Genomic DNA, 13018 nt, shown 5'->3' with positions numbered 1-13018 from the left:
CTTGCCCTGTGTTTCCTCAGCAGTCACCGTCCCTATTTCATGCTAGAGTTGGTTCAGAAGCTGATTTATGAAAAGTGTAAATACAAAGGGAACTTGCTCAAGAGTTAAAATGATTTTTATCTTACCTTTGTGCATGTGTGGGTTTTTTCAAGCTTAGATGTAGTTGGTTTTCTTTCCATAGCAAAGTTCCAGCCTCCGCATTTGGTTCTTGTTGAATTTAGCCTGTGGATTCCAAAAGCCCTTTTCACAAGAATTATTCTTGCCACTTAATTCCCCGGTTGTTGTTATGCTGTAGGCATGCTAAGAGCTTTCTCTACCTGATCACAGGCAGAGCCAAGAGATGGCCTTGGGGAAAGCAGAGTCCATCCTTGGCTGGGCCTACCCTTGGAGAAGGGGAAGGTTGGGTCCCTAACAAGACTGGCAATGGGACTGCTGTCCAAAATTGCCCAGTGCACTGTGGCACCCTGCAGGGTTTTGCACCTTCATTGGGTGCATCACCTGACAACATGAAGCTCCTTCTGGTGAGATGACTGTGCCATGAGGAGATCCCTAATGTGATGCCAGCGACTGAGCCTCAGGAGTTAGAAGATGCTGAGGACACAGAAGATGTAATGGCACTTCCATAGGACCTTATGTGAGCCAAAGACCAGGGGAAGGGGTGGATGAGCTGGGTTTAGGCATGTGAACAAAGCAGTGACCACATTTTGGTGCCTGGTATATCATCAGTATCAGTGGGAATGAAGAACAGAAGATGGCAAGAGAGAAGGGCATGACAAGTAATCTCACCCCAGCTTTGGAAGCTGTGTAAAGCCAAAACCCACTTCTTTTAACCAGAAAAGAATTTGGTTGATGACTCTTGGAGGTTTTCAGGAAAGGTGGTTTTTGGGAAAGGAGGTGAAAGGGGTTTCCTGCTGTTCCTCCCAGCCAGCTATGGTGAAGCTCTGGGGCTCAGCTGGCTCTCAGGAGATGGTAGGGACCTGTGTGATGCTCTTACTGCTGCTCTCATTCGCAGGGCCTCAAAACACGGATCCGTTCAACCTCACCAACACCCATCTCTCTTACAGGTGCAGTAATGGTGCCCAAGATGAAAGAGGAACCTGTGGCAGGAGGGAACAGGGACTGGGGGCTCCAAACCCCCCAGCCTGGCTCTAAACCATCCCCATTACTGCCAGTGCTCTGCAGGGAAGGAGCTGTGAGCTGCTGGACACACTGGGAACACCGAGCAGCAATGCCAGCCATGGAGGGGTTCCCAAAGAGTGCCCAGGAAGGTGATGCTGGTGCCATGGAACCAGCCCTGGGACACATCACTACCACTGCCTGCAGTCTGAGTCGTTCCTGTTAGGTATGGATGCGTGTTGCATGGTCTGGCCAAGGTGAAGAGCCAGCCCTGGCTCTGTGAGACAAAGAAGTGTGTTGCAGAGAAGCAGCTTGATGATGCAGCTGCACGCAGCCTGTCTGTACATCCCCAGTGATTTTTCACATCACTTGTCTCCTCTTCCTTTTCACATCTGTGCTGCTATGGTTACGGAGAGCCTGAAAGCTTTTGAATCTTCCTCAGAGCAATGGAGGATTTCAGGGGTAATCTTGTTAAGAGATGAGCAATGAATATTTCCAAAGGCCTTTTGCATGAATTTCTTGTTCCCTATTAGCTTCTGTCCACTGACAGCAGGGAAAGCAAAGTACAGGGGGACCGAGTGCGGGGGAGGGAAGGATGAATGCAGTGACTTATTTTCCACTGCAGCCTTTTGTACCCAGAATGATGTCCCTAAAAACTATTTTTCAAGGAAGGCTTGGCCAGCTCGGGTCAGAAATTACTCAAAAATAACTATTTCAGCCTGTGTTTCCCGAAGGGAAAGACTCACGGGCCCTTCACGAACACTGGGAGCTGGGGACACTCATGGCTTAGTCCTACAGCAGAGATCTGCACCCTTTAGCTGTGCACATGGTGAGCAGGGCTGTGGTAGCAGCCAGGATCTATGTGGGGCTCAGTAATGGGAGTGGAGTGCTGGATCCTGCACTGAGGGCACGTGCTGCATCCATGGGGACTGGAGCGTGGTGCCCTGGGCTCTGTGCCTGCAGGAGAGGGACGGTGACGGCCTGAGGAGGGAGGGAGGGAGGGAGTCAGTGACCTGCCTGCAAGGGAGCCCTGAGCTGCTGGCAGGGAGGGATGCAAGCAGGGAGGGAAGGATGAGGGGATGAAGGCAGTGGCGGGCAGGAGCTGGGATGGGGCATGGACAAGCTGGTGCGGGTTTGGGGCAGGTGGAGCCCCACACCCAGCATTCACAGGCAGGTTTGGAGCAAGGGGCGCTTGGAAATGTACAAGAGGGTTCTTGGTCATCCTTACCCCAAAGCCATCAACCACAGAGTGGTGGAAAACCCTGGAGGAGGTGAAGGATGGTCCCCAAGGTCCCAGTCAGTGCCAGGGCTCAGACAGAGCCATGAGCTGAGCTTGAAATACCGGCCAGCTCCTGCCTAAGTGGGCTGGGCAGCCTGCAACAGCCAGGCTGGGGCAGTGTGGGACAGAACGCTGGAAAAAGGTGTGCACGCTGCTGCTTCCCACCATGGAAGCGCTGGGGAGCAGCAGCAGAAGCAGGGATGAGGGCAGAGGAGGAGAATGGACCCTCGTCCTGGAAAAAGCCATCAGCACTTATAAATGGAGAAACTGGGATCTGCACAAGTAACACTCTTCCCTCCCACTGCTGTGTGCATCCTGCAACATGGGACATCATGGTGCCTGTACTGCCCCTGAACCAGCCCATGCTCCTGAACCAGCTGATGGAGCTCTCTCCAAACCGGGTTCTAATGTTCTGCCAAGTTTTTGCAGCATCTTTTACAAACATTCACTTTCAGTTCACAGGCGAGCCTTATGTTTGGTGCCTTGAAGTGATTGTGTGAGGGTGAAACCCAAAACAACATGGGAACCTTTCCCTCCAAGTGCTGCTCAGCTCTGCTGCCAGACCTGGCTCCACCACAGCACTCAGATGTGCCTCACTGAGACAATTGCAAACTTCAGGAACAGCCCATGCTGCTTCTGGACGTGGTAGCAAATAGTTCTCAGCACTGTGACACTTTTCCATGAGTCTGGGCCAGCTTCTGGGTGCTGATGGAGCTGCTGATACGTGGGCTGACTCTTGCCTGGTGCCCCAGCACCCCGTAACAGGACACAGAGGCAGCCCATGCCAACAGGGTGCTTCCACTCCAAATCACCTGCTTGTGCCTCCGCCTCCTGTTTCAGCCCATGGTTAAATTCATGGCGTACGTGAGAGTGTCTGCATCTGCAGCAGGACTTGCTGGCATTCAGCTGAGAAGGTGAGCAGGAAGCAGCCAGTAATGAGAAACCCCACTGAGACCAGCTGCTCATCACCACAGGCAGGGGCAGGGGTGAAGCATCGCTTCTCCCATATGGAATGAACCCTGGATAGGAGACTAGGCAAAAAATGGGAGTGGGGAGAGGGCTGGCCCTGCTGCCTGTATCAGAGGTTGGCCAGGCAGGTCCTCACCCCAGCATGGGGACACCCAGCCACACAGGAGAGGGTTAAACCTCTCCCTGAGATTAAATCTGAATGTCCTCTGATTTAGAGGCAGGTGTGGGGAGAAATCTGAACCTTACAGCTTCCACCCCCACTTTAGGAGAGCTGCAGCCCTCCCGATGCATAGATGGATCATCCATACGTGGGGCCGCTGTCTGGAACAGCGTGTTGCTGGAGGGATCCTGTTCCCAGCACTGATGAGGCCACCGTGGGGTACGTGCCACCCCAAGCAGTGAAAACCTGTGGCTCAGCTCTGTTTTGGGGGGTAGATGGGGGTGACCAGCCCTGGAGAGGGTCACAGCAACCTTGGCTTCTGCCCCACTGCCTCCCTGCTGCATGGTGAACCCCAGGGCAAGGTGGGGTTGATGGTAAAGGCTGTAATGGCAAGGTTGCAGGAGCTGGTTGCAAAAGGTCGGGGCTGAGGTTTACCCATATCCCTGCACTGGGCATCGGTGGGGAGAGGGGAAGGAGAGCAGGGCTGGATCTGGGGTCTTCCAGTGCTGGTAGCGGAGGGATGGGAGGAGATCCCTGCTGGCATCACCAACTGCTTCAGGAGGACCAAGGGCATCCTTGTGGCATGCCCTGGCCAAGTGTATGGGCTCTTCCTCAGGGATGAGGCTCATCCAACCCACAGCTGCACTCATGGAAACCAGTGTCACTTGTGCAGCCCTCGTTGAGGGTGCTCAGCCCCGGTGTCACCCACAGCATCCAATCCCTGGCACGGGGGCAAAGGGAAGCTGATGCTGGCACAGGCTCTCCCCAGCTCATCCCTTCTCCACAAAACCTACCTTTTCCAAGCAAAAGAGGGTCACCTCAGGTTTGATAACCTTGACCCAAGCCCCTGTTCTCTGCTGTGGCCCCTGCTCTGAGGGGACCAAGGGACCAGCACCAGCGCTGTGGAGGGGTGGGCAGGAGCCCATGAACATCCTGTACTAGACAAGGCCGAGTAATAAAATCCAGTCTCCCTGTAAACAAACGTCTTGCTGAGGACTAAACGGATTTAGTGCAGCTGTTCTGGGGCTTGGGTGAGTCTCTGTAGCATCTCTTATCTTGCCCTGGTGGAGATTATTAGCTGGAGAACAAAGCTCACCTCTCTTTGGGCCATCGACACGGCTTTTCCTCAGGTGACACGGTGGTGACATGCTCTGTGGCCATGCTCTCAGGTCATTAGGAGATGAAATGTGTGATGCTGGGGTCTCAGACATGTGTCCTGCAGCTCTGAAGGGCCTTGCAGGAGCCCACCCCTTGGTCCTGGTGTTCCCAGTGCCTGGCTCTGCCTGGCTTTGCCCATTGTGGTGGCATCAACGTAGGAAGCTCAGCCCTGGCACATGCCTTAACCTCTGAAGACACAAGAATATGGTTTCATATTAGCATTGATCCACTTTGAGGTGTTACAACTTTGGAGTGTTATAAGGTACATTGGGCAGTCGGTTTCCCACATGCTGCTCTGAGTGAGGCTGAGCCTCTTCCACATGGGGCTGAGCCTTGAACCTCTTCCATGTGAGGCTGAGCTTCCTCCAAGCCAGGCTGCAGCCACAGGGGCAATGGCTGGGGATGGGGAGGTTCACCTGTGGCCTCTGCAAATAAATACATCAGTCCAGGTTCAGTGGGTGCTCTTGGCCATGTGGCTGATGCTAATGTAGTCATGAAAGCCCCAAATCAAGACGGGTCTTGTTGTCCTGGGTTCAGGATGCAGATGGTGGGGACAGAGATGCTGACAGAGCAGTGAGACTGAATGTGAAAGAGGCATGAAAAGGAATCGTACAAGGTGGAACAGCATTTGCCAGGGCAGGACTGGCAGGGGTGTACCTGATAGTGATTAGTGCTACACGTCCTCCATGCATGGGTAAGGTATTTCCAGGAGAAAATGGCAGAACTAGGTAAGAACATCCTGAAATACAATGCAGGGTCCTGCCATTGTCCAGAAAACTTCATTGTGACGTGAAGAGAGGAGCTACTCTGAAGCTCAGAGAAAGCCTGGCACCTCTGAGGGGTCCAGGAAGCCAGGAGTGGATATATGGCTTCTCATGGCAGTGCCAGGAGGGAAATGGCTCTTCAGCAGCTCCACTGCATTAGCACAAGGTTGGGTGCAGCAGGGTCTGACACCAGCAGGAGATGCCTGTGACCCCAGACTCAGGAGATGGGAGCACGGGGAGCACCCCTCCAGCTTGTCATGGAGCCAGACCAAGCCCTCTCCTGTCTTCACCCATCCCGGGTGCTCTGGTGGCTCAGGCTGGGGATGTGGCCCCTCTCTCCCAGGCTGCAGCCATCATAATGTTGTGCCTCAGCCCCCCCCACCGGGCTCTGGTCCTGTCACTGAGCAGTCTGCAGCCCTCCCTCCCCTGACTGTGTGCTGATGCTAACAGTGTTCTCATCATGCCCTGTGCAAAGGCAGACGTGACACAACGCCCTGAAAACCAACTGCTTTTTTAGGCTGTTTTTGTCAGAGCGCAAGGAAATGTCATTCTGTAAACACCCTCCAGGGGTGCTGCCTGTCACTGCCCATGAAAGTCCATTCCCTGCTCGCTGTATGGCCTTAACTCCTTGGGCTTTCACAACACAACCCTCTACCCTTTCCCCAGTGACCACTTGTCCTTAAATAACAAAATTAACCTTTACTTCACAGGGCAAAAGTGACCTCAGTGCTGTCCCTGAGCTGAGCTGAGTTTTGCTGTAGCCACGTTTATGGTCAGACTGCTCCTTCCTCTCCAGGGCATGTGCAAAGAATGGATCAGTCAAAAAGCAAGGTGGGAAAAACATGAGGTTTTTATTCATTCTGCAGATGTTCCCCCTTAATGTGCCAGGTCCCACAGTGCGGGCTGCATGTTCCCTGCCCCAGTCCTGCTCTGGCTCCCCCCAAAACCTCTCCTCCTGCCCCTTTTGGGTTTGGAGAAGGAAACCTCCTCCTGCTCCGCACACGCCATCCCCATCCCCGGCCGCCCTGGGGCCAGTGTCACTGTAAGAGCTCCTGACAGCGCTGCTGGAGCCGCCGCTGTCTGGGCTCTGCAGCCAGTGCCCGGGGCTGCAGCCTGTCAGGACACCTCATTTCTAACACATATTTCCTGTCGGTGGCTGTCAGCAGCAGCCGACCCTGTTCTTCAGCCTGAGGCCACCGTTGTGCTGAGCTCCTCCATACCCAGCTCCTTTGCTGCTCTCCGAGGTTTGGCGTCCACCCAGCCCTTGAGCTCTCTTGGTTTCCCCAAGTTCTATTTTGAAGGAAGCAAAGGGGTGTTGGGGATCTGTGAAATGGCACCTTCCCCTCGCTGTCTGCTGTGGTGGGACTCTGCCCTACCCCAGAGAATGACTCTTGCCATGGCTCTGGTTTGCAGAACCTCCAAACCAGCTGTAAACCAGCTGAGACCAAGAAAAGGCCCCTCTCCTGTGTCCCTGGGTGAGCAGAGGGGTTGGGGACTGTCACCAGTGGGACAGAGACTGCAGCTAAGCCAGGAGGAGTGCTGGGGATAAAAGACAAAGACCCCAAAAGCCCATTTGCAAGAGGGTAGTGAAGGGCAGGGGACACTGCGTGAGCTGACTTGGGGTTCTGGTGGTGAGATGGGGGGCTCAGGGTTCCTCTTCCCCACAGGGCTGGGGAGCACAGCTGCCAGACATGTCCTGGCATCATAGCTGCTCCTGAGTGCTTGAGCAGAGCTCTGTGGCTCTTCGATGGCTTTGAAGATGGGGAATGACATGCACTTCACTTCCATCAGCCTCTTCAGCAACAGTGTGGAGCCGAGAGGAGCTGGCAGTGGTAAGATACCTGATTCAGTTGCTTTATGCTCAAAATCAAATCTCATTTTTATCAAGGCCAGAGTAAATCCAGTGGCACTGGGAAGAAATGCTGATATCATACCAGGATCTGATGACCTCTTTACATCTCCCAGACAGGGCTGTGCTCACCCTGTGGGGCAGGCAGAACCTTCTGCACCAGCCGAGTGGCTTTGTTTTCCCTGTGCAGTGACCTGTGTGCATGCTCGTGTGTTCCCCTCCTTTCCTTCCAACAATGTTTGAAACAATCCCTATTTAATCAGAGCTGATGGATGGGGTTTGTGGTGCTGATGCTGGCCAAGTGCCTCCTCGTTTCACAGCAAGGACGTGGGAATGAAAAAAGTCCCAGCCTTTAATCCACAGCTCCAGCACCTCGGCTCCATCCCCAAGTGCTGCTAAAATCCTCTGCAGGAGCTGCTGCAGGGGGAAGAAAAGTGGGATTTTGTTTTACAGGGTAAACTGAGTCAAGGACAGCAAAGCACCGCTGCATTCCCTGCTCACGTGCTTGGAAGGTGAAAAGTGCAATGCTGCAGATTGACAACTGTCCACCTGGGCTGCAGCAGAGACACTGCTCACCCTGCACGGGGTCTTCTCCAGCCTGAGGTCCAGCAGGAAAAGGAACAAGTGCTTCCAAATGCCTCTGAGGTGCTCCTGAATGCCATGCGGTGCTGTGCCTGTGCCTGCAGATGCACGTTGTCCTCCCTGGGGACACCTGGGTGCTCAGACCCATCTTACTTGCACCGTGGCCACTGACAGGTACAAGTTAATCTGTGCAATTAATTATCCAACTCACATCCCTTCCCTGCTCTCCGGCCTATAGCGGAACCTCTGCAGCAAAGCAGGAACAAGGGCACTTTATGAGCAGTAGTGTTGCTGGGCTCTGCAGCATCCCTCCTGTGGTGCTTGACAAGAGCCTTTGCTGTTATCGGAGGACTGGATATCCAGAAGAGAGTGGTCCTCTTCACCTGCACTTTAAACCTTTCTTTAAAAGCGGTGAGACTGCGATTGATCCTGCCTGAGTGCAGGGAAGGGGACTTTGGGCTGCTGCAAGCTCTGGGGTAAGACAAAAGTGTGTTTATTTAACCAGCCCTTGCTCTACACCCTGCCCCAGAGCAATAGGGGCTGTGGTGAGGGCTGCAGCTCTCTGTAGGCAGGCTCACACTGGTGAAGCATCTTCCCAGAATGGATGGGGAGAAGGAGCCCATAAGCACATATACCTGCAGCTACCACAGACAGAACCACCCCCACCATCTCATTCCCAAAAGCCCTGCCATCTCTGCCATTCCTGCCTGCCCACTGCAGGGAAAGCAGCATCCCAGTTAGCTCCAGTAGCCTCCCATTTCCCAGAATGATGAGAGAACCCAGGGGTGGGCAGGCAGCATCCCACCACACTTGACAGAGCTGTAATGGCCCATGTCTTGCCTTTGGACTCAGCACCTCCAGTGAATGAGGCTGTTTCTCGCAGCATGTCCCCACCACCACAGCCACCTCCATGGACATCCCTGGCCCCTTCAGAGTCACCCCAAGTGACCAGCTCAGCCCAGCCACACTTGTTTGTTAGAGAAGAACCATCCAGATAGAGTCCATCCTTCAAGGATGCTGCTTCTTGTCACTCTGTCATGTCCACAGAATGCTGAGACAGAACCGTGAAGCAGAAATGACATGTTCTGGCAGCTGACATCTCCGGGAAGAGTTTAGCATGAAGACAAAATAACCCTACGGTGAGTTACTGTTCCCAAGCTCCTGTCCTACAAAGCCCAGGACACTCGTGATGCCCAAACAGGAGAAAACAAAGGCGAGGGCTTGTCCCAGATTCATATGACCAGAGCCAGTGGTGCAGGGCAACCTGGCACGGCCAGATGTGTTTGGTGTTTCTTTGGCCCTGCTCCCTCACAAACTGGGATTGCTGCTGTGTCACGCTCCGGGTAGCACGGTATGTGTGCCCCAGTGCTGGTGAGCCTGGGACAAGTGCTGGCAGCTGCTCTGGAGGGCTCAGGTAAAAGGGTCTTTCAGGGCTGTGTGACGATGAGTGTGCTTGCACACATATGGCTGTGTTTGTGCATGGTATTTGCAGAAGAAAATCGTGTTTGCAAAGCCATGGTGCTGAGCAAAGGGAGGGTAAAGCTCTATGCTGAGGATGGGCTACGGGGATGTCCTCCCAACAGCTTCTAGCCACTTGGAGCTGCTGCCTGCTCCATCCTGGCTTGTAAACCTGGCTTGTAAAGCCCAGTCCCTTTCTTTCCCCCCTCATTTCATATTTATTTTCCATATGAGACAAGATGCAGGTGCTGCGTGGAGTTGATGCTTGCAGGCTTGGCTTCTTTCCTCTCCCACCCAGCATAGCTTGGGAGCTTGAGAGGTAGGACTGGAGAGGACTGCTCTGAACAGGGAGGGCTGATGATGCTTTGCTGCATGAGCCTGCAGTTTAGAAGGCATTAAGAAATGTCCTTCCAAACCTCCTTGCAAAGAGGTGAGGAAAAGCACTCACATTGTCAGGGGCCTTAAACTTGCTACTGAGCACCCTGGTGCAGCCTGGCACTCGATCAGCTCATGTCCCTCTTCCCTCAGCCCAGCACTTGCTCCAGGGCTGAAAACGCCTTTTATTTTGGCATCACTTGCCAGGGAGCTGCAGACCAGGTGACATTTGTGACTTTGTCCTCCCTGAACTAGGAGACTGCATCTTGCGGGATGAGGGCAGCAGCTCTGTGCTTTGCTCTTCCTGCCGCTGCTGGGTTTGAGCTCTCAGGTCCCTGCTTGCAATGTCTTTCCCACAACCTCTTCCAGTGAGCACTGACCCCAGCAGCATCCCCCGTCCGCCACGGGGGCTCTCAGGGCTCCAGCATCTTGACGTTGGAGGCCAGTGGTTTCCCTTAAGTGGTTTCCTAACCTGCTGTTTCCTCCTTGGTTTTAGAGCTGCTGGTTGGGCTGGGGTTGCTGATGACTCCATCTCCTGGCCGATCTCGACAGAGAGCTGATCCCTAACATGCCACAGAGAATGGGCCACACAACTGCTCCTGCAGCCACTGCAGGCCAGCCAGCACCTGCGAGTTCTGCCGAGCCCAGACCCTGAGCTCTAGGGAGAAGGGTGTGGATGGTACAGAGAGGCTGATGGAGAGACAAGGCCTTCCCTTGCCCAGGAAAACAGGGTCTGTTAGCGAAAACCCTGTGGAGGATTTTCCCTGCAGAGACTCCATCTCCCGCTGGCTTCTCTCTAAAGCCAAAGCTGCCCCAAGAGCTTTCATCCCAAAGTCACCCATGTCCAGCAAGAAAAATACGCTCTGGCTGCTTTGCTTGGCTCTGGTCTGGATGCTGATGAGTGCTGTGGTCCTGCAGGGCCACCCCCTGCAAGCTGTGTTGGCTCAGCATAGGGTGTTGAGTCCAGAGCGGGCAGCATGGGGTTGGGCTGATGCTGGTGGCCACATGGCATCGCCACAGCTCAGCCTAGAAACTTTGTCCTGGGCAGCCCTCACCCCCTGTGCCAGTGAAGGCAGGAGCAGCAGGGCAGGGGCTGCACCACGCACCTGGGACAGAAGTGAGCCCCGCAATCCTCTGCTGGCACAATCTGTGATGGGAGAAGGTTTCTGGGAGCTGTTAGAAAACATCCATTGGTGACAGGGAGGGATTTCAGGGAAATCTGCTGGAGCAGGACAATTATCAGCTGTATTTACAGACCTGTGGCCTCTGCAGCCACAGATGGGTTCATGCGGGGCCATGGTCAGGGCAGCTGGAGCTGTGTGTCCTCTCCCATGGCAGAAGCTCCAAAGGGGGATGCATTGACCGGGTAAAGCCCCTGGGCAAGACCTGGCAGGGCTGGTGCCAGCCATGGGGAGAGAAGCAAGTCCTGCCTTGCAAATACCTTTGGGGGTGAATGCCCACAAGCACAGGCAGACTCAGAGGAGGGATTTTATGCATTTACTTTGTTCCTGCCCCTTTTCAGCTTGTTGCCATTAATGGAGATAGACTGGGTGGCCCTGGAGAGCTGCAGAGGGTCTATGGGTGGCTCCTGCCAGGGCCCCTGTGTCCCCAAAGCTCCAGGGTGCAAACAGTATCAGTGCTCACACCTATAGTCCCATGGGGTGAGAGGGACACAGAGTTTTACTACAAACACAGTGTGGTGGCCCTGGCTGATGCCCACCCTGGACCAGTTTAAGATGCTCTTTTGAGGAACAATGATGTATTTTCAGCTCCCGTCTTACTACCTGTGCTGTTCTTCCTCTTTCATCTCCCTTTCCCTGTGGGAGTCCTGCACATAATTAATCCAAACTCTTTGGTTATGGCTCATGAGCTAATTCTTACTGAGGCCACTGCAATTAGCAGAATGTTTTTTTACTTCTACAGGATTTCTCTCATCAGCTCCAAAGGGGTTTCTCCAATATTGATTAACTTTCTCATGATCCCTGTGAGATAATGACTGTTTTGGAAGATCTCAAATATCAGGAGAGCAAAACAAAAAACAGACTGATGCTCGAAGGACAGTCGAGCATCCTCTCATCAGGGGCAGGGTGGTCTGGGGCTTGTGCAGGGCACAGGGTGAGGATCTGTCCATGGCGGTGGGTGATGACCAGCCCTGATGCCCTGGGGTCCCCCAGTATGGACCAGCGCTCCGGGGTTCTGCTGAGGCAGCAGAGCCCGGGGAGGCTCAGGACAGTTCCAGCCCCACACCGCATCCCTGGCAATAGGGACACGAATGGGGCAGGGCTGGGTGGCAGTGACCATACGTGAGCTGCTGGCACCATCTAGTGGGGCTCCTGTGGGACCGGTACCTCCAGAGCCCTGTCCCCTGGGACAGCAGCACGGCCCCGGATCCCCGGGCCGATGCCCCAGCCCTTTGCCCCCGGTTCGTGGGTTTTGTAGAATCAACTCGGTTGGAAAAGGCCTTTAAGAGCAAGTCCAACCTTTAAACCCTTTTATACGCTGGGCTTGGGCTGGCGGGGTTTGTGCCTTAACTTTCCCCCCCTGGGCCCAGCACAGCCAGGCAGCAAAAGCCACCTCCTTGTGCAATGCTTTTCAAGGGCTTTTGTCTTCAGTAACATCCTCAGTGGCAGTGAGCCGGTCCATGATAATTATGGGCTGGCACAAAAACCTTGCCCACGTGTTCAAACTTGAAGTAGGTCAGGCAGCCATCTGGTCCTGCTGACAGACCTCTGTGGCCACAGTTAAAGATTGTCATTTCAGAAGCTTTGCAGCATGGATAAAATGTGGAAGACCAACCATAAATGGATGATTCAGCCACTGCTCCAACTCCAGCGGTCAGAAAATCCCAGCCTGGTATTTATTGGCTCCTGGTTTAAAAATAGCTAAAGCTTTGTCTGCTTCTACTAATAAAAACATAAATCTGAATTCCCCAAAAGTGTCTCAGCCTCCCACCCAAGGAGGGGTCAGTGGTAGGGCCACCGTGGAGCCCATCTCCCCCACACCACATGGCTCTCACCCCTGCAAGTACTGAGCCCCTGCAGCTCTGTAGAGCAACATGCTTATTCCTGACAGAGACAGAATTATTGTACTTTTATATTGTTGAATTTCAACTAAAACAACCCCCAACCCTCACAACAGTTGCATCCACAAACTAACTGCAGAGCAGTGCTTAGTTTAAAGGCTCACCTTTAAAAAGTCATCCTTTTACCAAGCCCTTGCTGCACCTGTAAACAGAGCAGCTCTCACCAAGCACCACAGAATGTTTCGGGTTGGAGGGACCTTAAGGCTCATCCAGCTCCAACACACTG

The sequence above is a fragment of the Nestor notabilis genome, unplaced genomic scaffold, assembly GCF_000696875.1.
Source record: "Nestor notabilis isolate BGI_N333 unplaced genomic scaffold, ASM69687v1 scaffold4479, whole genome shotgun sequence".
Classification (NCBI taxonomy): domain Eukaryota; kingdom Metazoa; phylum Chordata; class Aves; order Psittaciformes; family Psittacidae; genus Nestor; species Nestor notabilis.
The sequence above is the reverse complement of the archived record's forward strand: the minus strand, read 5'-3'. Positions refer to the sequence as shown.